Here is a 26,481-nt window from a genome sequence, read left to right on the forward strand (position 1 = left end):
AGGAAAATTAACCTATAAAGAAGGTTGGTAAGATCCAAATTCTAAGATCCCTATTTGTTCCAAAAGGATTTTAATAGTTATGGCTGAGTAGTAATAAAGCACTGTGGCAGACCAGCTAGATGCTCACGAGTCTCATCACCTCTTCTTGAAAACACGAAAAGACTGTATTTCCTGATGTATAGATTGTGAAGATTTTCTCCCACTCTGTGGGTTGTCTGTTTACTCTGCTGACTGTTCTTTTTGCTGTACCAAAGCTCTTTAATTTAATTAGGTCCCAGCTATTTATCTTTGTTTTTATTGCATTTGCTTTTGGGTTCTTGGTCATGAAATCCTTGCGTAAGCCAATGTCTAGAAGGGTTTATCCAATGTTATCTTCTAGAATTTTTATAATTTCAGGTCTTAGGTTTAAGTCCTTAATTCATCTTGAGGTAAGAGATGAGGATCCAGTTTCACTCTCCTACATGTGGCTAGCCAATTATCCCAGCACCATTTGTTGAAAAGGGTGTCCTTTCCCCACTTTATGTTTTTGTTTGCTTTGTCAAAGATCAGTTGACTGTGAGTGTTTGGGTTTATTTCTGGGTTCTCTATTCTGTTCTATTGGTTTATGTGCCTATCTTTGTACCAGTACCATGCTGCTTTGGTGACTATGGCCTTATAGTATAGTTTGAAATCAGATACTGTGATGCCTCCAGATTTGTTCTTTTTGCTTAGTCTTGCTTTGGCTATGTGGGCTCTTTTTTGGTTCCATATGAATTTTAGAATTGTTTTTTCTAATTTTGTGAAGAATGATGGTGGTATTTTGATAGGGATTGGATTGAATTTGTAGATTGCTTTTGGCAGTATGGTCATTTTCACAATATTGATTCTACCCATCCATGAGCATGGGATGTGTTTCCATTTGTTCATGTCATCTATGATTTCTTTCAGCAGTGTTTTGTAGTTTTCCTTGTAGAAGTCTTTCACCTCCTTGGTTAGGTTTATTCCTAAGTATTTCATTTTTATTTTTTCTTTTGCAGCTATTGTAAAAGGGGTTGAGTTCTTGATTTGATTCCCCACTTGGTCACTGTTGGTGTATAGAAGAGCTACTGATTTGTGGCCGGGCGTGGTAGCTCACGCCTGTAATCTCAGCACTTTGGGAGGCTGAGGTGGGTGAATCACCAGGTCAGGAGTTCAAGACCAGGCTGACCAACACGGTGAAACCCCGTCTCTACTGAAAAAAAAAAAAAAAAATTAGCTGGGCGTGGTGGCGCACACCTGTGATCCCAGCTACTCAGGAGGCTAAGGCAGAAGAATTGCTTGAACCCGGAAGGCAGAGGTCGTAGTGAGCCAAGAGTGCACCACTGTACTCCAGCCTGCCCAACAGGGTGAGACTCCATCTCACAAAAAAAAAAAAAAAAAAGAGCTACTGATTTGTGTACATTAATCTTGTGTCTGGAAACTTTGCTGAATTCTTTTATCAGTTCTGGGAGCTTTCTGGAGGAATCCTTAGGGTTTTCAAGGTAAACAATCATATCATCAGCAAACAGTGACAGTTTGACTTCCTCTTTACCCATTTGGATGGCCTTTATTTCTTTCTCTTGTCTGATTGCTCTGGCTAGTACTTCCAGTACTATGTTGAAGAGGAGTGGCATCCTTGTCTTGTTCCAATTCTCAGAAGCAATGCTTTCAACTTTTCCCCACTCGATATTATGTTGGCTGTGGGTTTGTCATAGATGACTTTTATTACATCAAAGTATGTCCCTTGTATGCTGATTTTGCTGAGAGTTTTCATCATAAAGTGATGCTGGATTTTGTCAAATTCTTTTTCTGCATCTATTGAGATGACCATGTGATTTTTGTTTTTAATTCTGTTTATGTAGCGTACCACATTTATTGACTTGTGTATGTTAAACCATCCCTGCATCCCTGGTATGAAACCCACTTGATCACGGTGGATTATCTTTTTGATATGTTGTTGGATTTGGTTAGCAAGTATTTTAAGGATTTTAGCATCTATGTTCATCAAGGATATTGTTCTGTAACTTTCTTTTTTGGTTATGCCCTTTCCTGGTTTTGGTATTAGGGTGATGCTGGCTTCATAGAATAAATTAGGGAGGGTTCCTTCTTTCCCTAACTTGTAAAATAGTGTCAAAAGGATTGGTACCAATTCTTTTTTGAATGTCTGGTAGAATTCTGCTGTGAATCCATCTAGTCCTGGATTTTTTTTGTTGGTAACTTTTTAATTATCATTTCAATCTCACTGCTTGTTATTGGTTTGTTCAGGGTATCTGATTCTTCCTGATTTAAGATAGGAGGATTGTATTTTTCCAGGAATTTATCCATATCTCCTAGGTTTTCTAGTTTATGTGCATAAAGGTGTTCATAGTGGCTTTGATTGATCTTTTATATTTCTGTGGTGTCAGTTGTAATATCTCCTGTTTCATTTCTTGTGAGGTTATTTGGATTTTCTCTCTTCTTTTCTTGGTTAATCTTGCCAATAGTCTATCAATTTTATTTATTTTTTTCAAAGAATCAGCTTTTTGTTTCATTTATTTTTTTTTGTTTCAATTTCATTTTGTTTTGCTCTGATCTTGGTTATTTTCTTTCTTCTGCTGGGTTTGGGTTTGGTTTGTTCTTGTTTCTCTAGTTCCTTGAGGTGTAACCTTAGAATGTCAGTTTGTGCTCTTTTAGTCTTTTTGATGTAGGCATTTAGGGCTATGAACTTTCCTCTTAGCACTGCCTTTGCTATATCCCAGAGGTTTTGATAAGTTGTGTCATTATTGTCATTCAGTTTGAATAATTTTTTAATTTCCATCTTGATTTTGTTTTTTGACCCAATGCTTATTCAGGAGCAGGTTACTTAATTTCCACTTATTTGCATCGTTTTGAAGATACCTTTTGGAGTTGATTTCCAGTTTTCTTCCACTGTGGTCTGAGAGGGTGCTTGATATAATTTCAATTTTCTTAAATTTATTGAGGCTCATTTTGTGGCCTATCATATGGTCTATCTTGGAGAAAGTTCTATGCGTTGTTGAATACAATGTGTATTCTGCAGTTGTTGGATGAAATGTTCTGTATATATCTGTTAAGTCCATTTCTTCCAAGGTATACTTTAAGTCCATTGTTTCTTTGTTGACTTTCTGTCTTGATGACCTGTCTAGTGCTGTCAGTGGAGTGTTGAAGTCCCCCACTATTATTGTGTTGCTGTCCATCTCATTCTTAGGTCTATTGGTAATTGTTTTATAAATTTTGGAGCTCCAGTGTTAGGTGCATATATGTTTATAATTGTGATATTTTCCTGTTGGACAAGGCCATTATATAATATAATTATATAATGTCCCTCTTTACCTGTTTTAACTGTGTTGCTTTAAAGTTTGTTTTGTCTGATATAAGAATAGCTAACCCTGCTCGCTTTTGATGTCCACTTGCATGAAATGCCTTTTTCCACCCCATTACTTTAAGTTTATGTGAGTACTTTTGTTCTAGGTGAGTCTACTGAAGGCAGCAGATAGTTGGTTGGTGAGTTCTTATCCATTCTGTGATTCTGTATCTTTTAAGTGGAGCATTTGTTCCATTTACAACCAATGTTAGTATTGAAATGTGAGGTACCATTTCATTCATCATGCTCTTTGTTGCCTGTGTACTTTGGATTTTTGGTTTTTGCTTTTTAACTTGTATTTTTGTTTTATAGGTCCTGTGTGATTTCTGTTTTAAAGAGGTTCTGTTTTGATGTGTTTTCAGGATTTGTTTCAGAATTTAGAGCTCCTTTTAGCAGTTCTTGTAGTGGTGGTTCGGTAATTGTGAATTCTCTCAGCATTTGTTTGTTGAAAAAGACTGTATCTTTCCTTCATATATGATGCTTAGTTTCACTGGATGCAAAATTCTTGGCTGATAATTGTTTTGTTTGAGGAGGCTGACGATAGGGCCCCAATCCCCTCTAGCTTGTAGGGTTTCTGCTGAGAAATCTGCTGTTAATCTGATAGGTTTTCCTTTATAGGTTACCTGGTGCTTCTGTCTCACAGCTCTTAAGATTCTTTCCTTTGGCTTAATTTTAGATAACCTGATCACAATGTGCCTAGGTGAAGATCCTTTTGCGATGAATTTCCCAGGTTTTCTTTCTGCTTCTTGCATTTGGATGTCTAGGTTTCTAGCAAGGCTGGGGAATTTTTCCTCAATTATTCCCCCAAATATGTTTTCCAAGCTTTTAGAATTCTCTTCTGCCTCAGGAACACCAATTATTCTTAGGTTTGGTCATTTAACATAATCCCAGACTTCTTGGAGGTTTTGTTCATATTTTCTTATGCTTTTGTCTTTGTCTTTGTTGGATTGGGTTAATTTGAGGACTTTGTCTTCAAGCTCTGAATTTCTTTCTTCTACTTGTTCAATTCTATTGCTGAGACTTTCCAGAGCATTGCGCATTTCTAAAAGTGTGTTCAAAGTTGCCTGAATTTGTTTTGTTTTTTTTTTTTTGAACTATCTATTTCCTTGAATATTTCTCCCTTTACTTCTTGCATCACATTTTGGATTTCCTTGCATTGGGCCCTGCCTTTCTCTGGTTCCTCCCTGATTAGCTTAATAACTAACCTCTTGAATTCTTTTTCAGGTAAATCAGGCATTTCTTCTTGGTTTGGATCCATTGCTGGTGAACTAGTGTGATTTTGGGGGTGTGTGGAAAAGTCTTGCTTTGTCATATTACCAGGGTTGGTATTCTAGTTCCTTCTCAATTGGGTATGTTATAAATAAAGTTTTGATGCCGCAAAAGAAATAGCCCTCGAATATAAAATTTTCTTTTTAATTCTCAGCAAGACAATGTACTTCTATAGAAGGGTGCACCCTTACAGACGGAGCAATGGTGAGTGCACACTTGGACAAGGAAAGGGAAGGGGTCCTTACCCCTGATGCACGTGGCACCTGCTGCTGTGTTGTTCCCCTATTGGCTAGGGTTAGACAGCACAGGCTAAACTAACTCCGATTGGCTAATTTAAAGACAGTCAGGGGGTGAGTGGTTTGGTGGGAAAAATGGTTATGGCAGAGCAGGAAATTGGAATGAGTCAGGGTGGAGAATGAGCAGGTAATTGGAATGAGTCAGGATGGAGCAGGTGATTGGAATGAGTAAGGATGGAGCAGGTAATCGGAATGAGTCAGGTGGAGCAAGTAATCAAAAAAGGTTGCTTTATGGGGAAGTTTAAAAGTAGAAGGCAAAGAATTGAACATACTGACATATGGATTCTTTGAAGAGAAATTTAGAACTCATATCTAACAGGTAGGCTCTGTCAGACCTGTCAGGTCTAGGGCTCAAGGCTGTTGTTCAGATTATTTTGTCCCACAGAGTGTTCCCTTGATGTAGTACTCTTCCCTTTTTCCTATGGATGTGGCTTCCTGTGAGCTGAACTGCAGTGATTGTTGTCTCTTTCTGGGTCCTGCCACCCAACAGGTCTGCCCGGCTCCGGGCTGGTACTAAAGGTTGTCTGCAGAGATTCCTGTGATGTGAGCCAATCTGTGGGTCTCTCAGCCATGGATACCAGTGCCTGTTCCAGTGAAGGTGGCAGGGGGGTCCAATGGACTCCTTGAAGGTTCTTAGCTTTGGTGGTTTAATGTTCTATTTTTGTGCTGGTTAGCCTCCTTCCAGGAGATGGCACTTTCCAGAGAGCATCAGCTGTGGTATTATGGGGAGGAACTGGCAGTGGGTGTGGCCTTAGAACTCCCAAGATAATATGCCCTTTGTCTTCTGCTATCAGGGTGGCTAGGGAAAGACCATCAGGTGGTGGCGGGACTAGACATGTCTGAGTGCAGACTCTCCTTGGGTGGGTCTTGCTGCGGCTGCTGCGGGGGATGGGGGTGAGATTCCCAGGTCAGTGGAGTTGTGTACCTAGGAGGATTATGGCTGTCTCTGCTGAGTCAGGCAGGTTGTCAGGGAAGTAGGGGAAAGCTGGCAGTCACAGGCCTCACCCAGCTCCCATGCAAACCAAAGGGCTGGGTCTCACTCCCACCATGCCCCCTTCCCCAACAGCCCCCAGACCATTTCCAGGTGGAGAGCAATATGGGCTTGAAAACCTGCCTCAGGCTATCTGCCTCCCAGCTTTGAAAGAAAAGGGCTTGGTTCTTCCCCACCTGTGGAGTCTGCACACCAGATGCACCCTCCCCCAAGTTCTGGCCAGGAGGCTTCTCACCCCATTCAAATTGTTAGAAAGTTCAGCTAGAGATTTGCTTCTTCCTGTGTAGTTTTACCCCCTGCTCCTCTCTGGTTGGATCCCTGTGGTGCCAGACAAGAATGGCCTGCTAGGAGACCCAGCCAGCTCCCAGGGCCTTTCTGCTGCTTCCTCTACCCCTGTATTTCACTCAGCTCTCTGAATTGACTCAGCTCCAGGTAAAGTCGGAGACTTCTCCCACAAACAGACCTTCAGCTTCTCTAGCGGGGGTGTGTGTTTGGGAGAAGAGGGTCTCCCTTTCCTACATCCACAGTTGGGCACTCACAGTTTTGAGGGGTGTCCTGGGTCCTGCAGGATCAGTCCACTTCCTACAGAGGGTCTGTGGATCCTCTCGGGATTGCTGGTTTTTTCTTGCAGTCAATCTGGAGCTAAAATTCACAGTGTGGGCCACCTCCCACTACTCTGTCCAGAGCTGCAATCTAGTCCTGCCTCCCATCTGCCATGATCTTGGGTCTTGCATCTTTATGCAACTTGCCCACTGTGTGCCTTTTAATTGGGGCATTTAGCCCATTTACATTCAAAGTTAATATTGATATGTCTGGATTTGTTTCTGTCATCAGGTTGTTAGCTGGTTGTTATGCAGACTTGTTTGTGTGATTGCATTATAGTGTCATTGGTCTATGTATATAAGCGTGTTTTTGTAGTGGCCAGTAATGGTCTTTCCTTTCCATGTTTAGCACTCACTTCAGAACCTCATATAAGGCAGGTATGGTGGTAACAAAATCCGTTAGCCTTTGCTTGTCTGAAAAGGACCTTATTTCTCCTTCAGTTGTGAAGCTTAGTTTGGCTGGATATAAAATTCTGGGTTGGAAATTCTTTTCTTTAAGAATGCCAAATATAGGCCCCTGTTCTCTTCTGGCTTGCAGTGTTTCTGCTGAAAGGTCCACTATTAGCCTGATGGGGATCCCTTAACATTTTTAACATTTTCCCTTTAACATTTTTCTTTCATTTCAACATTGAAGGATCTGATGGCTATGTTTCTTGGGGATGGTTTCTTGTGTAGTACTTCACCAGAGTTCTCTGCATTTCCTGAATTTGAATGTTGGCCTCTCTAGCAAGGTTGGGGAAGTTTTCATGGATGATATCCTGAAATATGTTTTCCAACTTGCTTGCTTTCTCTCCCTGTCTTTCAGACACACCAGTGATTTATAGATTTGGACTCTTTAGATAATCCCAAATTTCTCAGAGATTTTATTCATTCTTATTTATGGTTTGTTTTTTTATTTTTGTCTGACTGAGTTATTTCAGAGAGCAGGTCTTTAAGCTCTGAGATTCTTTCCTCAGCTTGGCCAATTTTATTAATAGTTGCAATTGTATTCTGAAATTCTTGAAGTGAGTTTCTCAGTTCTATCAGCTCAGTTTCGTTCTTTCTTAAAACGGCCATTTCATCATCTTTCATCTCCTGTATCATTTTATTGTGTCTCTTAAGAATCCTTGGATTGGGTTTTGACTTTCTCCTGCATGTTGATGATCTTCATTCCTATCCATATTCTGAATTCTATTTCTATCACTTCAGCCATTTCAGCCCGATTATGAACCATTGTTGGGGAACTAGTGTGGTTGTTTGGAGTAAGAAGACACTCTGGCTTTTTGAATTGCCAGAGTTCTTGCACTGGTTCTTTCTCATCTATGTGGGCTGATGTTTCTTCCATCTTTGAAGGTGCCATCCTTTGGATGGGTTTGTGGGTTTTTTGCTTTTATCTTCTTCATTTCTAGCAGACATTTGAAGGCATAGCTCAGCACTCCTGGGCTGCATGCCCTAACCTCAGGGAGCTGGTATCAGGCCCCTGGCATTGTTCTCTGCCCCCTCAAGGCTGGGAACCTGTTTCACTGGAGGGGCTGAGGTGTTCCTGGACTGCTGGTCACAACACTCCAAAGCACTTTTTTGGGTGGTGGCAGCTCATGCTAGCAGCAACAGCAATGAAACAGGGTGCATGCTTGTCAGCTGGGGTGGGGCACTGATGGGCTTGGGGCTGCCGACCTCTGTATGGACATTAGCAGCAGTGGCAGTGTTGGCACAGGTGGGAGTTGAAGGGCGGGAACTGCTAGGGTCTGTGTGCACATCAGCACCCGCAGCAGTGTCATCATGGGGCAGGGCAAAGGCAATCCTGCAGCATAGTGGTGGAGGGGGGTGGGTGCATTCATACAAGCGGCAATTACACAGTGGGGTGCATGCACACCCACCCACCAGCAGAGAAAGGGAAGTGAGGTCCACCCATGCACACATGCACTGGTAAAGCTGTGACAGGATGGCTGTGGCACAGGGAAGGCTGCAGTAGGGGGAGGGTACAAGCGGGCTGGTGCATGTCAGGAAAGTCCACTCTGCTGGAGCTCTCTGACAGTCAGGCATGTTCTACCAGCACAGGAGCTATGATGTGGCCTCTGAGAGGCACCCCAGGATGCACTGAAAGCAGGCACAGCCAGGCTGGGGCCCCAGGAGAGGCCAGGAGACAGAAAGGCATTCAGGTCAGACTGGCCCTGTCTCACAGGCAAGATCATCCTGTTCTGTTCAGTCCCAACAGTTCTCCTAAGGCTAGAGTCTTGTAGGTGAGCAAAGCAAGCCTTGGGGGATGAGCGTCCCTGGCCATACTTCCCTGCAGAAGTTCCCACACCAAACCCTCTGGACTCCACACAGACTGGAGCCCTGCCCCTACCACCTCTCTAAGCAGCTCTCCTTGCTAGCTCACGTGTTCCATGTGAGTCATGGGGCTCACCTACTGCCCAGATTCCAGAGGTCCATGGGGAGAGTGGGTTGCTTTTTGTCTGCTTAACTCACCCCTACCCCAGGAGTTACTCGGGGCCAGGAATGAGTCCCGGTTTACAGTAGCCCCATGCAGGGTTACACCTTCCTCCCCCTTTAGCCCAGTGTCTGTGTCCTGCCTCCATCCACTCTCAATGCCACCCTTCTGAAGATCTGCTTGGACTGCACCAGTCTTCCCTGTGTCCTGGGCCTTGGTGGCAGATGTTCCTCCTAGCTGCATCTAGTCAGCCATCTTGCCACACATCCGTTTTTTTAAGATTCCTTAAAAATTTCAATTGTGATATTTGATTTAAATTATAATAAACCTATAAATTCTCAATTTGAAGTAATTTATATCTTCAAAGTTTTTGGTACTCCAGTCAAGAAGCAATGTATATCTCTTAATTATTTGCCTTTTATTTTTCTCAGAAGAGTTTTTAATATATTTCATGCAAGTTCCATTTATTCATCAAGATATTTTTATGTCTTCTAAAATTATTTCTGTTGGGATGCTTTTTCCTGTTGGATTTTTTACCTATTGATAGATATGTCTAGCTACTGTACTAAACATTCACTCTCTAATCCCTATTATTTACAACCTTGTTTCTCTTGGAATTTCTGTGTGCACAATAATATCCCCTGAATATAATAATATTATCCAATTCAGTATATACATCCCTAATTTCTGTTTCAGGTCTTATTAAATTCACCATAACTTCCAAAACAATGTTAAATTTTAAAAAGGTAATTAGTAGGCATCTTTGCTTTATTTATTATTTTAATACTAATGCCTCCAGGAATTCAATGTTAAATAGACATTAATAAGATAAGAAGACATCCCTCAGAGGTTTTAAAATAGCAAAATGATATAGTCATGTTTGTGACTATATCACTATTATTTTGAGAAAAAATAAAGGTCTTTGTCTTTGCACGCAGGCTATCCTAGTGAAACAGCATGGGCCTTGGAATCCAATATATATGAATTTAAGACTGACTTTACCTCTTTGTGGTGGGTGGAATTCTAACATGATCCTCTAGTGACTCACATCCTTGTATAGTCCTGTCCCCTTGAGTGTAGGAGGGACTTAGGGATATGATAGGATAGCCTCTCTTTAATTGGTGTATATTATATACCACATTTGACCTTCAAAAAGAGAAATTATCCTCAGTGGGCCCAACCTAATCAGGTAAACCTTAAAAAGGTGAAGCTTTCCCTGGCAAGAGATTCAAAGCATGAGAGGGATTCAACACAAGGGAGAGTCTCTCTTAATAGCTTTGAAAATGGAGGAAGCCATGTGGCAAGGAATACAGAAGATAGGACTTGAAAGTCGCCCCAGCTGACAGCAAGCTACAACCATGAAGAATTTAATTCATCCAACAACAAGACGGATATTGGGACCAGATTCTTTTTCAGAGACTCCAGACAAGAAATGGCAGCCTGGGCAACATCTACATTTCAGACTTTCAAGAATGTGAACAGAAAAACCACCCTTACCATGACTAAGCCTCTAATTTACAGAACTGTTAGCTAATAAATGGGTGTTATTTTCAGCTGCTAAGTTTGTAGGAACATATTATGCAACAAAGAAAATTAATATACAATAGCTGAGTGAACGTGCAGCCACTTCTTAACCTCTCAAAGCTTATATACCTTCATATGTAAAATGGTCATAGTAGCCACACTGCAAGATTGTGAGGCTAAAAGAGGTAATATAAGTAAAACATATGCTATGGCTGCTGTGGCATGTTGCATATAGACACTAAATAAAGTCTATATTCTGTTTTTTAATATTTTTAATTATTTAGGTAAGTTGCTAACTATATGTATTTTTTATTATACTTTAAGTTCTGGGGTACATGTGCAGAACGTGCAGGTTTGTTACATAGGTATACACGTGCCATGGTGGTTTGCTGCACCCATCAACCCGTCATCTACATTAGGTATTTCTCCTAATGCTATCCCTCCCCTAGCCCCTGAAACCCTGACAAGACCCAGCATGTGATGTACCCCTCCCTATGTTCATGTGTTCTCATTGTTCAACTCCCACTCATGAGTAAGAACATGCGGTGTTTGGTTTTCTGTTCCTGTGTTAGTTTGCTAAGAATGATAGTTTCCAGCTTCATCCATGTCCCTGCAAAGGACTGAAACTCATCTTTTTTATTGCTCAATAGTATTCCATGGTGTGTACGTGCCACATTTTCTTTATCCAGTCTGTCATGGATGGGCATTTGGGTTGGTTCCAAGTCTTTGCTATTGTGAACTGTGCTGCAATAAACACACGTGTACATATGTCTTTATAGTAGAATGATTTATAATCCTTTCGGTATATACCCAGTAATGCAATTGCTGGGTCACATGGTATTTCTGGTTCTAGATCCTTGAGGAATCACCACACTGTCTTCCACAATGGTTGAATTAATTTACACTCCCACCAACAGTGTAAAAGCATTCGTATTTCTCCACATCCTCTCCAGCATCTGTCACTTCCTGACTTTTTAATGATCGCCATTTTAACAGGCATGAGATGGTATATTATTGTGGTTTTGATTTGCATTCCTCTAATGACCAGTGATGATGAGCTTTTTTTCATATGTTTATTGGTTGCATAAATGTCTTCTTTTGAGAAGTGTTTATTCATATCCTTTTCCCACTTTTTGATGGAGTTGTTTGTTTTTTTCTTGTAAATTTGTTTAAGTTCTTTGTAGATTCTGGATATTAGACCTTTGTCAGATGGATAGATTGCAAAAATTTTCTCCCATTCTATAGGTTGCCTGTTCACTCTGATGATAGTTTCTTTTGCTGTGCAGAAGCTCTTTAGTTAAATTAGATCCAATTTGTCAATTTTGGCTTTTGTTGCTATTGCTTTGGTGTTTTAGTCATGAAGTTCTTGCCCATGCCTATGTCCTGAATGGAATTGCCTAGATTTTCTTCTAGGGTTTTTACAGTTTTAGGTCTTATGTTTAAGTCTTTAATCCATCTTAAGTTAACTTTTGTATAAGGTGTAAGGAAGGGGTCCAGTTTCAGTTTGCTGCATATGGCTAGCCAGTTTTCCCAACACCATTTATTAAATAGGGAATCCTTTCCCCATTTCTTGTTTTTGTCAGGTTTGTCAAAGATCAGATGGTTGTAAATGTGTGGTCTTATTTCTGAGGCCTCTGTTCTGTTCCATTGGTCTATATATCTGTTTTGGTACCAGTACCATGCTGTTTTGGTTACTGTAGCCTTGTAGTATAGTTTGAAGTCAGGTAGCGTGATGCCACCATCTTTGTTCTTTTTGCTTAGGAGTGTCTTGGCTATGTGGGCTCTTTTTGGGTTCCATATGAGCTTTAAAGTAGTTTTTTCTAATTCTGTGAAGAAAGTCAATGGTAGCTTGTTGGAGATAGCATTGAATCTATAAATTGTTTTGGGCAGTATGGCCATATACGCAATATTGATTCTTCCTATCCATGAGGATGGGATGTTTTTCCATTTGTTTGTGTCTTCTCTTACTTCCTTGAGCACTGTGGTTGGTAGTTCTCCTTGAAGAGGTCCTGCACATTCCTGTGCGTTGTATTCCTAGGTACTTTATTCTCTTTGTAGCAATTGTGAATGGGAGTTCACTCATGATTTGGCTCTCTATTATTGGTATATAGGAATGCCTGTGATTTTTGCACATTGATTTTGTATCCTGAGACATTGCTGAAGTTGCTTATCAGCTTAAGGAGATTTGGGGCTAAGACAATGGGGTTTTCTAAACATACAATCATGTCATCTGCAAAGAGAGACAATTTGACTTCCTCTCTTCCTATTTGAATACCCTTTATTTCTTTCTCCTGCCTGATTGCCCTGGCCAGAACTTCCCATACTATGTTGAATAGGAGTGGTGAGAGATGGCATCCTTGTGCTGTGCCAGTTTTTGCCCATTCACTTTGATGTTGGCTGTGGGTTTGTCATAAAGAGCTCTTATTATTTTGAGACACATTCCATCAATACCTAGTTTATTGAGAGTTTCTAGCATGAAGGGGTGTTGAATTTTATCAAAGGCTTTTTTCTGCATGTATTGAGATAATCATGTGGTTTTTGTCATTAGTTCTGTTTATGTGATGGATTATGTTTATTGATTTGCATATGTTGAACCAGCCTTGCATCCCAGGGATGAAGCCAACTTGATCATGGTGGATAAGCTTTTTGATGTGCTGCTGGATTTGGTTTGCCAGTATTTTATTGAGAATTTTCGCATCAATGTTCACCAGGGACATTGGCCTGAAATTTCCTTTTTTTGTTGTGTCTCTGCCAACTTTTGGTATCAGGATGATGCTGGCCTCACAAAATGAGTTAAGGAAGAGTCCCTCCTTTTCTATTGTTTGGAATAGTTTCAGAAGGAATGGTACCATCTCCTCTTTGTACCTCTGGTAGAATTTGGCTGTGAATCTGTCTGGTCCTGAACTTTTTTTGGTTGATAAGCTATTAATTACTGCCTCCATTTCAGAACTTGTTATTGGTCTATTCAGCGGTTTGACTTCTTCCTGGTTTAGACTTGGGAGGGTGTATGTGTCCAGGAATTCATTCATTTCTTCTAGATTTTCTAGTTTATTTGTGTAGAGGTGTTTATAGTATTCTCTGATGGTTGTTTGTATTACAGTGGGATCAGTGGTGATATCCCCTTTGTCATTTTTTATTGCATCTATTTGATTCTTCTCTTCTTCTTTATTAGTCTGGCTAGTGGTATATTTTGTTGGTCTTTTTTAAAAACCATCTCCTGGATTCATTGATTTTTTGAAGCATTTTTTGTATCTCTGTCTCCTTCAGTTCTGCTCTGATCTTAGTTATTTCTTGTCTTCTTCTAGCTTTTGAATTTGTTTGCTCTTTCTTCTCTAGTTCTTTTAATTGTGATGTTAGGGTGTCAATTTTAGATCTTTCCTGCTTTCTCTTGTGGGCATTTAGTGCTATAAATTTCCCTCTACACACTGCTTTATCTGTGTCCCAGAGATTCTGGTATGTTGTGTCTTTGTTCTCATTGGTTTCAAAGAAGATCTTTATTTCTGCCTTAATTTTGTTATTTACCCAGTAGTCATTCAGGAGCAGGTTGTTCAGTTTCCATGTAGTTGTGTGGTTTTGAGTGAGTTTCTTAATCCTGAGTTCTAATTTTATTGCACTGTCTGAGAGACAGTTTGTTATGATTTCCATTCTTTTGCATTTGCTGAGGAGTGTTTTACTTCCAATTACGTGGTCAATTTTAGAATAAGTGTGATGTGGTGCTGAGAAGAATGTATATTCTGTTGATTTGGGGTGGAGAATTCTGTGGATGTCTGTTAGGTCTGCTTGGTCCAGAGCTGAGTTCAAGTCCTGAATATCCTTGTTAATTTTCTGTCTTATTGATCTAATATTGACAGTGGGCTTTTAAATTCTCCCACTATTATTATGTGGGAGTCTAAGTCTCTTTGGAGGTCTCTAAGAACTTGCTTTATGAATCTGGGTGCTCCTGTATTGGGTGCATATATATTTAGGATAGTTAGCTCTTCTTGTTGAATTGATCCCTTTACCATTACGTGATGGCCTTCTTTGTCTCTTTTAATCTTTGTTGGTTTAAAGTCTATTTTATCAGAGACTAGGATTGCAACCCCTGCTTTTTTTTTTTTTTGCTTTTTTTTTTTTTTTGCTTTCCATTTGCTTGGTAAATCTTCCTGCATCCCTTTATTTTGAGCCTATGTACGTCTTTGTACATAAGATGGGTCTCCTGAATACAGCACACTGATGGGTCTTGACTCTTTATCCAATTTGCCAGTCTGTGTCTTTTAATGGGGGCATTTAGCCCATTTACATTTAAGGTTAATATTGTTATGTGTGAATTTGATCCTGTCATGATGCTAGCTAGTTACTTTATCCATTAGTTGATTTAGTTTCTTCATAGTGTCGATGGTCTTTACCATTTGGTGTGTCTTTGCAGTGGTTGGTACCATTTGTTCCTTTCCATGTTTAGTGCTTCCTTCAGGAGCTCTTGGAAGGCAGGCCTGGAGGTGACAAAATCTCTCAGCATTTACTTGTCTGTAAAGGATTTTATTTCTCCTTCACTTATGAAGCTTAGTTTGGCTGGATATGAAATTCTGGATTGAAAATTCTTTTCTTTAAGAATGTTGAATATTGGCCCCCACTCTCTTTTGGCTTGTAGGGTTTCTGCAGAGAGATCTATTGTTAGTCTGATGGGCTTGCCTTTGTGGGCTTATCTTTCTCTCTGGCTGCCCTTAACATTTTTTCCTTCATTTCAACCTTGGTGAATCTGACAATTATGTGTCTTGGGCTTGCTCTTCTCAAGGAGTATCTTTGTGGTATTCTCTGTATTTCCTGAATTTGAATGTTGGCCTGTCTTTCTAGGTTGGGGAGGTTCTCCTGGATAATATCCTGAAGAGTGTTTTCCAACTTGGTTCCATTCTCCCCATCACTTTCATGTACACCAATCAAATGTAGGTTTGGTCTTTTCACATAGTCCCATATTTCTTGAAAGCTTTGTTCCTTTTCATTCTTTTTTCTCTAATCTTGTCTTCACACTTTATTTCATTAAGTTGATCTTCAATCTCTGATATCCTTTCTTCCGCTTGATCAATTCGGCCATTGATACTTGTGTATGCTTCATGAAGTTCTCATGCTATGGTTTTCAGCTCCATCCGGTCATTTATTTTCTTCTCTAAGCTGGTTATTCTAGTTAAGACTTTTTCTAACCATTTTTCAACGTTCTTAGCTTCCTTGCTTTGGGTTAGAACATGCTTCTTTAGCTAGGAGAAGTTCATTATTACCCACCTTCTGAAGCCTATTTCTGTCAATCCGTCAAACTCATTCTCCATCCAGTTTTGTTTCCTTGCTGGAGAGGAGTTGTGATCCTTTGGAGGAGAAGAGGCATTTGATTTTTGGAATTTTCAGCCTTTTTGCGCTGAACCCGTCTTCATGGATTTATCTACCTTTGGTGTTTGATGTTGGTGACCTTTGGATGGGGTTTCTGAGTGGACTTTTTTTTATTGATGTTGATGCTATTCCTTTCTGTTTGTTAGTTCTTCTAACAGTCAGGCCTGTCTGCTGCAGGTCTGCTGGAGTTTGCTGGAGGTCCACTCCAGACCCTACTTCCCTGGGTATCAGCAGCAGAGGCTGCAGAATAGCAAAGATTGATGCCTGTTTTTTCCTCTAGAAGCTTCATCCCAGAGGGGCACTCACCAGATGCCAGCTGGAGCTCACCTGTATGATGTGTCTGTCAGCCTCTGCTAGAAGGTGTCTCCCAGTCAGGAGACAACGGGGGGGTCTCCTGACCCACTTAAGAGGCAGTCTGACCCTTAGCAGAGCTCAAGTGCTGTGCTGGGAGATCCACTGCACAGAGCTGGCAGGCAGGAACATTTAAGTCTGCTGAAGCTGCGCCAACAGCCGCCTCTTCCCCCAGGTGCTCTGTCCCAGGGAGATGGGAGTTTTATCTATAAGCCTGTGATGGGAGCTGCTGCCTTTCTTTCAGGGATGACCTGCCCAGAGAGAAGGAATCTAGAGAGGCAGTCTGGCTACAGCGGCTTTGTGGTGCTGTGGTGTGCTCCTTTCAGTTCGAACCTCCTGGCTGCTTTGTTTACACTGTGAGGGGAAAACTGCCTACTCAAGCCTTAATAATGGTGGACACCCCTCCCTCCACCAAGCTCGAGCATCCTAAGTCGACTTCAGACTGCTATGCTGTCAGCGAGGATTTCAAGCCAGTGGATCTTAGCTTGCTGGGCTCCGTGGGGGTGGGATCCGCTGAGCTAGACCACTCAGTTCCCTGGCTTCAGCCCCCTTTGCAGGGCAGTGAACGGTTCTGTCTCGCTGGCATTCCAGGCGCCACTGGGGTATGAAAAAAAACTCTTGGAGCTAGCTCAGTGTCTGCCCAAACGGCAGCCCAGTTTTGTGCTTGAAACCCAGGTCCCTGGTGGCATGGGCACCCAAGAGAATCTCCTGGTCTGTGGGTTGTGAAGACCATGGGAAAAGTGAGTATCTGGGCTGGGGTGAAACATTCCTCACGGTACAGTCACCACAGCTTCCCCTGGCTAGGGGAGAGAGTTCCCTGAACCCTTGCATTTCTCAGGTGAGGCAATGCCCCACCCTGCTTTGCCTCGCCTTCTGTGGGCTGCACCCACTGTCTAACCAGTCCCAGTGAGATGAGCTGGGTACCTCAGTTGGAAATGCAGATATCACCTGCCTTCTGCATTGATCTCACTGGGAGCTGCAGACTGGAGCTGTTCCTATTCTGCCATCTTGCCAGGTCTCCCAAGTCTGTATTCTTTAATATAAGAATAGTTAACTGGGCACAATGGCTCACACCTGTAATCCCAAGACTTTGGGAGGCCGAGGAGGAACGATCACTTGAGGCCAGGTGTTAAAGACCAGCAACATAGCCAGACCCCATCTCTACAAAAAACGTTTTTTAAAATTAGCCAGGTGTGGTGGGTGGCATGCACCTGTAGTGCTAGCTACTTAAAAGGCTGAGGTAGGAGGATTGCTTGAGCCCAAGAGTTTGAGACCGCCATGAGCCATGATCGTGCCATGGCACTCCAGCCATGACAAAGCAAAACCCTGTCTCAAAAAAAATTTTTTTTTTAATTTAAAATTTAAAAAAAGAAAGAATAGCAAAGGTCACCAATGTTGACAATGTAAGGATAATCTCCTGGGATGGGCGAGAAGTGGTTATTCCATAGTATCCCAACTCTGTTCCTAAGGATTCAACTTCTTGTGGCAAAGTAATGACCTCCCAAAAATGTCCTAATCCTTGGAATCTGTGAATATATTAGGTTACATGGTAAAGGGGAGTTAAGGTTGTAAATGGAATTAAGGTTGCTAATCAGCTGAGTATGATATAGGGAGATCATCCTTGATAACCTGGGTGACTCCAATGCAACCACAAGGGCTTTTATAAGTGGAAATGGGAGGTAAAAGAGCATGCAAGTGACAGTGATGGTAGCATGAGAATGACCCACTCAAATGTTCCTGGCTTTGAAGATAGGAGGGGAAACAAGCCAAGGAATGCCAGCAGCCCCGGAAAGCTGAAAAAGGCAAGGAAATTGATTCCCTTCCAGAGCTTCTAGAAATTAATGCATCCCTGCTGACATCTTTATTTTGGCCCACATAAACCCACACCAGACTCTGACCTACAGAACTGTAACACATTTATGTTGTTTTAAACAGCTAAATTTGTGGTGATTTGTTATAACAGCAACAGAAAACTAATACACCTTCCCTTGTGTTTCTTGTTCATTATCATGTCATGTCCCCTCTGGCCTCTGAGAGCTGATAGCTCCCTCTTTCAACCCTAGACCTAGTATTAATATATCTATGCACTGATACCCAGTAACAAAGCTATGACATGGCTAGAGCACTGAAACAAGAGTTGATCAAAATTTGGGGGATGACAGTAGCATTACCTTAGCAGAACACTGTAACTTACAAACTGACTTCTACTTCATCAATTTATTGTGTTAATTAAATGACATAACAGATGTTAAGTGCTACACGGCCTAGCCTAGAGAAAGCAGTCAACAAATATTAGCTGTTATTATTGTGGTGATTGTTGTTTTTTGTAATCCCCTAGTCAAACAGGGAGACTTTGGCTATGAGCGTGTGACAAAGCTATAGCAACTGATTGACCATATTAAGATAAACAAGAGACACGGCTGATTTGGGATGAAGATGGTACAAATAGTGTAATGGGAAAGTGCTGCAACACAACCCATAGCAAGAGTGAGTGACACCAGCCTTCATGCAGGCAAAAAGACCAAAGGGTAACAGTGCACAAAATAAAAAGCATGAGTCAACCATTTGTTCACAGATCTTTTCAGTAAGATGTATTTGCATGTAATGGGATATCAAAGAATCATAAGAAAGAAAGACCTAAAGAAGAAGATGCAAAGGAAAATGCTTTGTTAACAATAACAACAATAATAATAGCTAACACTTATCGAACATTCATTCTGTGCCAGATTGTGTGCTAAGCTCTTAAAATAAAAATAACATGAGCTCATTTGAGTCAAGATTATTAAAATCAAGGAAACATTTCAATGGATAACATTCCTCCATGCCCACAGCTCTTGTTGTCAAAGTGTTATTTTAACCCTCTTTTAGGCTAAGCCTGAGTGTGCAGAACCAGAGGCTACTCATATCTACTAAGAACAAATTTAGACTAGAGTTTATCCCACGTATCATTTTTACCAGTTGTTAAGTGGAGTTGGAAATCCATAATCCTAACAATGTTGCTTAGAAACTACAAATCAGCAAAGAACAACACTCTAAAAGGACATTAGGACCACAACAATTTGACAAGTTCTGCAAAGACATAGTCCAGTGCACTCTGAATAAATGCATTAGGGCTAAAGGGTTCTCAACAATCTCTCTCTAAATGCACTTACCCTTAGCTTCTTTTAGGTGAAGGAATCGTCCAAAATAATCATCTTCTAAGTGAAATTCACGATGTAAAAAGTCATGAAAAACAAGAATGGCACATAATTATAAGAAAGCTAAGAAAGTCTGAGAACAACCAAAAGGACTATGTTGAATTATGTTTATGACAGAGAAACATAAATGATAAGACAACGTGGAGGCAGAGGGTATAATATATCCATTCATTCATTCCATAGGTAACAGAACAGATACTAAGTGCCAAGCACTACAGGAGATTGTTGTACTTGAGCGAGTTAGAGAAAACGCCACACTTTGAGACAAATTAAGAGTCTTTCATTAGCCGGCGACTGGGAGACAGCTAACACTTAAAATTTTCTCAGCTTCGAGGAAGGGGCTTGATTAACTTTTATACTTTGATTTAGGAGGGGGGGGGGGTCTAGTTAAAACAATTTTACAGAAGTAAAGTAGTCAAAAAGTTAAAAGGATAAATGGTTACAGGAAAGTAAACAGTTCCAGGTGCAGGGGTTTTAAGACTATTACAAGGTGATAGACCTGGGGCTTTGGGCGTTATCAATCGGACGAATTCTTGGGAACTGTGGATATGGCTTGCCACAGTATCTTATCAGTTAATTGCATTCTTGGATGTGCTGGGAGTCAGCTTGCACAAGTTAAGTCCTTGAGGAAGGGGCTGCCAATGAAAGAGCCAAGATAGAGTCTGCCTGGCTCTTTTAGCTAAGGGAGAGTCAATTCAGGTGGAAACAAGGCTAGGTGATTAAAGGAAAAGGGAGAGTCTAAAAACAAGAGTTAGTAAAAACCAGGTTGGGCATTACATTCCTTACTTGTGTTTTTGGGGAATCAAATCGTTGATTCCTTAGTTATAACAAGGGGGTTATATTGAGTCTTAAGATACATAAGTTTGACAGAAGCTATGCATTGTTTTATAAAATTAAGAAATTAATTTAATATATAAGGCTTAAAAATTAAACTTAATAGTATGATGAGGAGAGGTCTAGCTAACTTAGTGATTAAAGTAGTTAGCCAGGGTTTCTAGTTGAACATGTTTTCATACTAGGGGATGTTATTTTCTCATTTCTGTTGGTGCTTATTTAGATTTTTTTGAACTTTTGGAGTGTATCTTTTATGACTAAAAATGGTGGAGGAACAATTAAATCAACTTTGTCAGGGGGTTTCTGGAACATAGGGTCACTTAGAGCAGTTAAAGGCTTGATTGGCTTGGGTGGGCTCTATGAGACTAGGATTTTTTTTTGGACAGTGAACATAGTCTTAATATCAAATCTTGGGATATAAAATCTTAATCTTTATGACATGCCATAATATTATTGAGTTGAATTAGGGTCATGGACAGTTATAGTAAGAGGATTACAATTTTTTCTAGTACATCATTTAGGACGAGAAGCACGAGTTATGGAATGAAGATCTGGTTGACCTTTTAGAGTAGGTGGCTAAAGTTACACATGTCTAATCAGGGCAGAAAAACTGACAAGTATCTTGACAGCTAGCATCAGGGTGATTCTTAGGACAGAGGTAAAAGTCAACATTTTGGAGTTCTTTTTCTGCACCTTTGGAGCTTCTACATCTAGTTTGGCTTCTGGAGCATCTAAATCTTGCTGCAAGGTCGACACTTCTTGCTTTTGGGACTAGCAGATTGTGTTGCTCTTCGTGGGTACGGGCTGGCTTTAGGAACAGTACACATAAATTAACTGCAAAGGAGACTTCTTTGGAGGTACTGGCCTTCTAAGTGGTGTTTGCAAATACACGTCTTGTGAAAGAGGTGAGGAGAAAGGAGTAGGAAGGCGCACAGGACGTAACAGGCAAAAACAAACCAGTGAGGTAGATAAAAAGAATTAATCTAATGGCTTCGCCTGACTTAGGCGCAGTTTTAAAGGGGCTTGTGGAAACAAGGCTAGGTGATTAAAGGAAAAGGGAGAGTCTAAAAACAGAGTTAGTAAAAACCAGGTTAGGCATTACAAGATAATGAGAATGCAGTGATAAATTAGACACTGTCTCTGCTCTCAAGGAGCTTACACTCTAGTATGGTAGAGGGGCATAAGATGTGACAAAGGTAAACTGAAGTATTAATCTATTATTTTGCTTCTATAAAATAAAAATAGGGGCTGGGCATGGTGGCTCATGCCTGTAATCCCAACACTTTGGGAGGCCAAGGCAGGCAGATTGCTTGAGCTCAGGAGTTTGAGATCAGCCTAGGCAACATGGCAAAACTCCATCTCTACAAAAATTACAGAAGTTAGCCAGGCATTGTGGCGCATGCCTGTAGTCCCGGCTACTGAGGAGGCGGAGGTGGGAGGATGGCTTGAGCCTGGGAGGTGAGGGTTGCAGTGAGCCAAGATAACATCACTGCACTCTACCCTGGATGACAGAGCCAGACCCTGTCTCCAAAAAATAAAATAAAATAAAAATGGGCCTTGTTCTCCATAGGACTTGTCACGTCCAGTAGTTCTTCTAAGCAAGACTGTCCAGTATCATGTTATAGACAGAACAAATTCAGCCTTGTTTTATTTCACATGAGCCTGTTCCCCACATCCAGGCAGCTCCAGTCAGAGAAGGGAATTTAACACAAGGGCAGCTCATCTGTAGACTGACTCCAAGAACTGAAGCTAAAGAGATGCATACAAAGAAGATGAGTTTGAAGTAGTGAATTGGCTAATTACCCTGATTGGATCATTAAACAATGTACACATAAAAACATCACATTGTACCCATAAATATCTATAATTATATATCAATTAAAAATAAAACTTTTTTTGAAAGGTGAAAAGAGCAATAAGAAAGTCACGGTTTTAAGGAAACTGAAACAATGAGTAAGTAAAAGCTATGAGTGGATATAAATCTAGCATACAAAGAGAACAAGCCAGATTGGGTAAGAGAAGAAAAAGCAAGAAGACACACCTAAGAACTTTAACATCTTGTCAAGATGGAGTGATAAGGACCAGTTGCCCTCTTACCTGAAACAACTGAAAAAAAAACAGACAAATATATTAAACAATGGTTTTCAAGATACTAGATGCTAGGCAATGAGTGACAGTGGTCCCTGAAAGATGAAAAACAAACAAGGTGAGCCCAAAAATTGCCTCTCAGCCTCTGAAGCTAAGAAAAGAGTCACCACAAATTGTTTGAGGTAACCATGTTAGTCAGAGTTCTCCAGAGAAACAGAACCAATATAACCTGTGTACATATAGCATGACAGATTTATTAAAGAATTGACTCCTGTGATTGTGGAGGCTTGGTAAACCCAAAATCTGCAGGGTAGGTCAACAGACTGGAGACCAAGGGAAGAGTTATAGTTTGAGTCCCCTTGTTGTCTGCTGCCACAATTCTTTCTTGCTCAGGGGAGGTCAGTCTTTATTCTATTAAGGACTTTCACTGATTGGAATAGCACTGCCCACATTATGGAGGGTAATCTGCTTTACTCAAATTCTACCCATTTAAATTTTAACCTCATCCAAAAAACATCTTCACAAAAACATCCAGAATAATGTTTGGCCAAATATCTGGGCACCATGGCCCAGCCAATTTGACACATAAAATTAACCATTACATAACAATACCTGGTGCTTACACAGGTCCAGGAATAGTGTTTGTCTCCACCAGCCAGTCTGGAAAACAATCTAATAATTCATAGGGCATCAGGTAGAGTAGTCAGAAGGTTCTTGCCTCAGGAAGGGGAAAAATTTAGCCCTAAAATGAACTCTACTATGGTCCTACCTAACAAAGTTGAAAAGCAAGACCCACAGGATCAAAATGTTTCCAAGTAACTCAACTACATCGCAGAACAAAGTTCGAGAATATTTATAGGAATATAAAAATAGCACCCAAAAAGCTAAAATTCACAATGTCTGGCATTTAACTAAAAATTGCCCAGCATGCAAATGAATTAGAAAATATAACCTAGAAGGAGAGAAACCAATAATCAGAATTGTTTCAGATAAAAATTAAATTATAAAATATTTATTTAAAAAATAGTAATAAATAAGGGCATTTTAAAAGTTTTATAACCATATTCCATATGCCAGAAAAGCAGAGGAAAGACTAAACATATTAAGTGGAGACATGAAAGATTATTTTTTAAGAAAAACTATGGGTGTCTGAGGAAAAAAATACACGGGATGAGATTAAAGATAAATTAGACATCCCAGAAGAAAAGATAAATAAACTTGAAGATTGAATTAAAAGGCAAGATCCAACTATATATTGCCTACTAGAAACTCACTTTAAATTTAAAGACATGAATAAATTGAAAGTAAAAGAACAGGAGAAACTATCTAACATTAACACTAATCCAAAAAATCTTCAGTGTCTGTATTAACATCAAAGTAGAATTCAGAGCAAATAATATTACCAAGGACAAAGAAGATCATTTCATCATGATAAATGGGTCATTTCCTCAAAGTACATAATAATCATCAAAGTTTGTGTACCTAATAACAGAAACACTTCATGAAACAAAACTGAGAGAACTACAAGGAGAAATTTAAAAATCCACAAATTGTAGTCAGATTTCAATATCCCTCTCTCAATAATTGATAAAACAAGTACACAAAAAAATAGGTAACAATATGGAAGACTTAAAGAACACTATTGTGTGTTGAATTGTGTCCTCCAAAAAGATATGTTCAAGTCCTAATTTCCAGTACCTGCATATGTGAGCTTATTTGGAAATACGGTCTTTGCAGATGTAACCAAGTGAAAATGAAGTCATACTGGATTAAGGAGAAGGTTCCTAATACAGTGATTGGTATCCTCATAAGAACAGGGAAATTTAGACATGGATACAAAGAATGTCATGTGACAATGGAGGCAGAGGTTGGAGTGATACACCTTCAAGCCAAGTATTGCCAACAACCACCAGAAGCTAGGATGAGGCAAAGAAAGATCCTCCCCTAGAGCCTTCAGAGAGAACACGGTCCTGCCAATGTGTTAATTTTTTATTTCTAGCCTCCAGACCTGTAGGAGAATAAATTTCTGTTGTTTTAAGCCACTCAGTTGGTGGCACTTTGTAATGGTATCTCTAGGAATTAATACAACTCTCAACCAATTTGTCCCAATTGACATTTATGGAATACCCCACCCAGAAACAGCAGAAAACACTTTTTTTTAAGTGCAAGGTATCAAGATATGACCTACATTCTGGACCATAAAAAAAAAAAGCTTCAATAAACTTAAAAGGATTCAAGTCATACAAAGTGTGTTTTCTAACCACAAAGGAATTCAGTTATAAATGAAGAACAGAAAGATAGCTGGAAAATCCCCAAATATTTGAAAACTAACACACTTTCAAATAATCAACAAATCAAAGAGACTGAGAGAAAATCATTGGAAATCACATATCTGATGAACGTCTTATATCTGGAATATAGGAAGACCCTCAAAACTCATTAATAAGAACATAAACAGTCTATGAAAATATAGGCAAGATTTTAATAGACACTTCACCAAAGTAAATAGATACACAAATGGAAAATAAGCACATGAAAAGACACTCAATGTCCAGGCATGGTGGCTCATGTCTGTAATCCCAGTACTTTCAGAGGTTAAGGCAGAAGTATCACTTGACACCAGGAGTTCGAGACCAGCCTCGGCAATATAGTGAGACCCTATCTCTACAAAAAAAAATTTTAATTATCTGGGCATGGTGGTGCACACACATAATCCTTGCTACTTGGGAGTCTGAGGCAGGAGGATAGCTTGAGCCCAGGTGTTAGAGGTTGCAGTGAACTACGACTGAACCACTGTACTCCAGCCTGGGTGACAGAGCGAGATCCTGTCTCTACATAAATAAATAAAACTCAACATTATTAGTCATTAGAGAAATGAAAGTTAAAATGACAATTAAATATGACTACACTAGATCTAAAAATTAAAAAACTGACCACACCACGAGATGATAAGAATATAAAGTAACTGGAATTCATACACTGCTGGTTGTAAATGATACAACAGCTTTGGAAAACAGTTCGGCATTTTCTCAAAAAGTTAAGTATATGCCTACCACATGATCGAGCCGTTCCACTCCAAGTTATTTACCCAAGGTAAATGAAAGCCTATGTCCTGATATATAAATAGTTGTACACAAGCATTTATAGTACCTTTATTTGTTAATGGCCAAAATCTGAAATAACTCAAATGTTCATCCACAAGTGAATAGATAAACACAATGTGAAATAACTGAAGTGAAATACTATTCAGCAATAAAAATAAACTATTGATACACACAATAACATGATGAATCTTGAAATAATCCAGAGTGAAAGTCAAAAAAAGTACAATCCACATGATTCCTTTATACAAAAGTCTAGAAAATGCAAACAAATCTACACTGCCTGACACAGATCAGTAACTCCTGGGGACAAAGAAAGGGAGTAGAAAAAGAGAAGTAGGAGGCAGTGATTACAAAAGGGCATGAAGAAACTTTTTCTTCTTGTTAAAAGGAAAATAATTATAGGATATAAACATACCAAATTTGGGAAAAGGCCCAAATGACTTCTCAGTCAGACCTGTAGTGCCACCAGCATGCAACATCAGCCTGGGAAAGCCATAGCCATGCAACTTCAGTGCATGAAAACTGAAGCATGGGCTGCACCCAGCAAAATCATGAAAGTGGGACTTCCCAAGGCCTTGGGGCCCAACCTCCTGCCACAGTGTGTATGGAAGACAGGACATGCAGTCAAATACTATACTCAAACCTTAAGATTTAATGCTGTTTGCCCTGTTGGGTTTTGGACTTCCTTGGGAACTGTTACTTCTTTCTTCTTTCTTATTGTTCTCTTTTGGAATGGGAATGTCTATCCTATGCCAGTCCCACCATTGTATTTTGAAAGTTCATAACTTGCTTGAGTTCACAAGCTCACAACTGAAGAGCAGTTTGCCTCAGGACAAATCAAACTTTGAGTCTTGCCCTTATCTGATTTAGATGAGACGCTGGACTTTTGAGTTGATGTTGGAGAAAATTAAGATCCTTTAGGAATATTGGGATGGAATGAATGTATTTTGCATGTGAGGGCATGAATTTGGGGGACCAGGGGCAGAATGCTATGGTCTAAATGTGTCTCCCAAAGTTCATGTTTTAGAAAGTTAATCCCCAATGCAACAGTATTGGGAGGTGGAGGCTAATGGGAGGTGTTTAGGTCATGGGGTCTCCATCC

This window comes from Gorilla gorilla, chromosome 1 (assembly GCF_029281585.2).
Source record: "Gorilla gorilla gorilla isolate KB3781 chromosome 1, NHGRI_mGorGor1-v2.1_pri, whole genome shotgun sequence".
Classification (NCBI taxonomy): domain Eukaryota; kingdom Metazoa; phylum Chordata; class Mammalia; order Primates; family Hominidae; genus Gorilla; species Gorilla gorilla.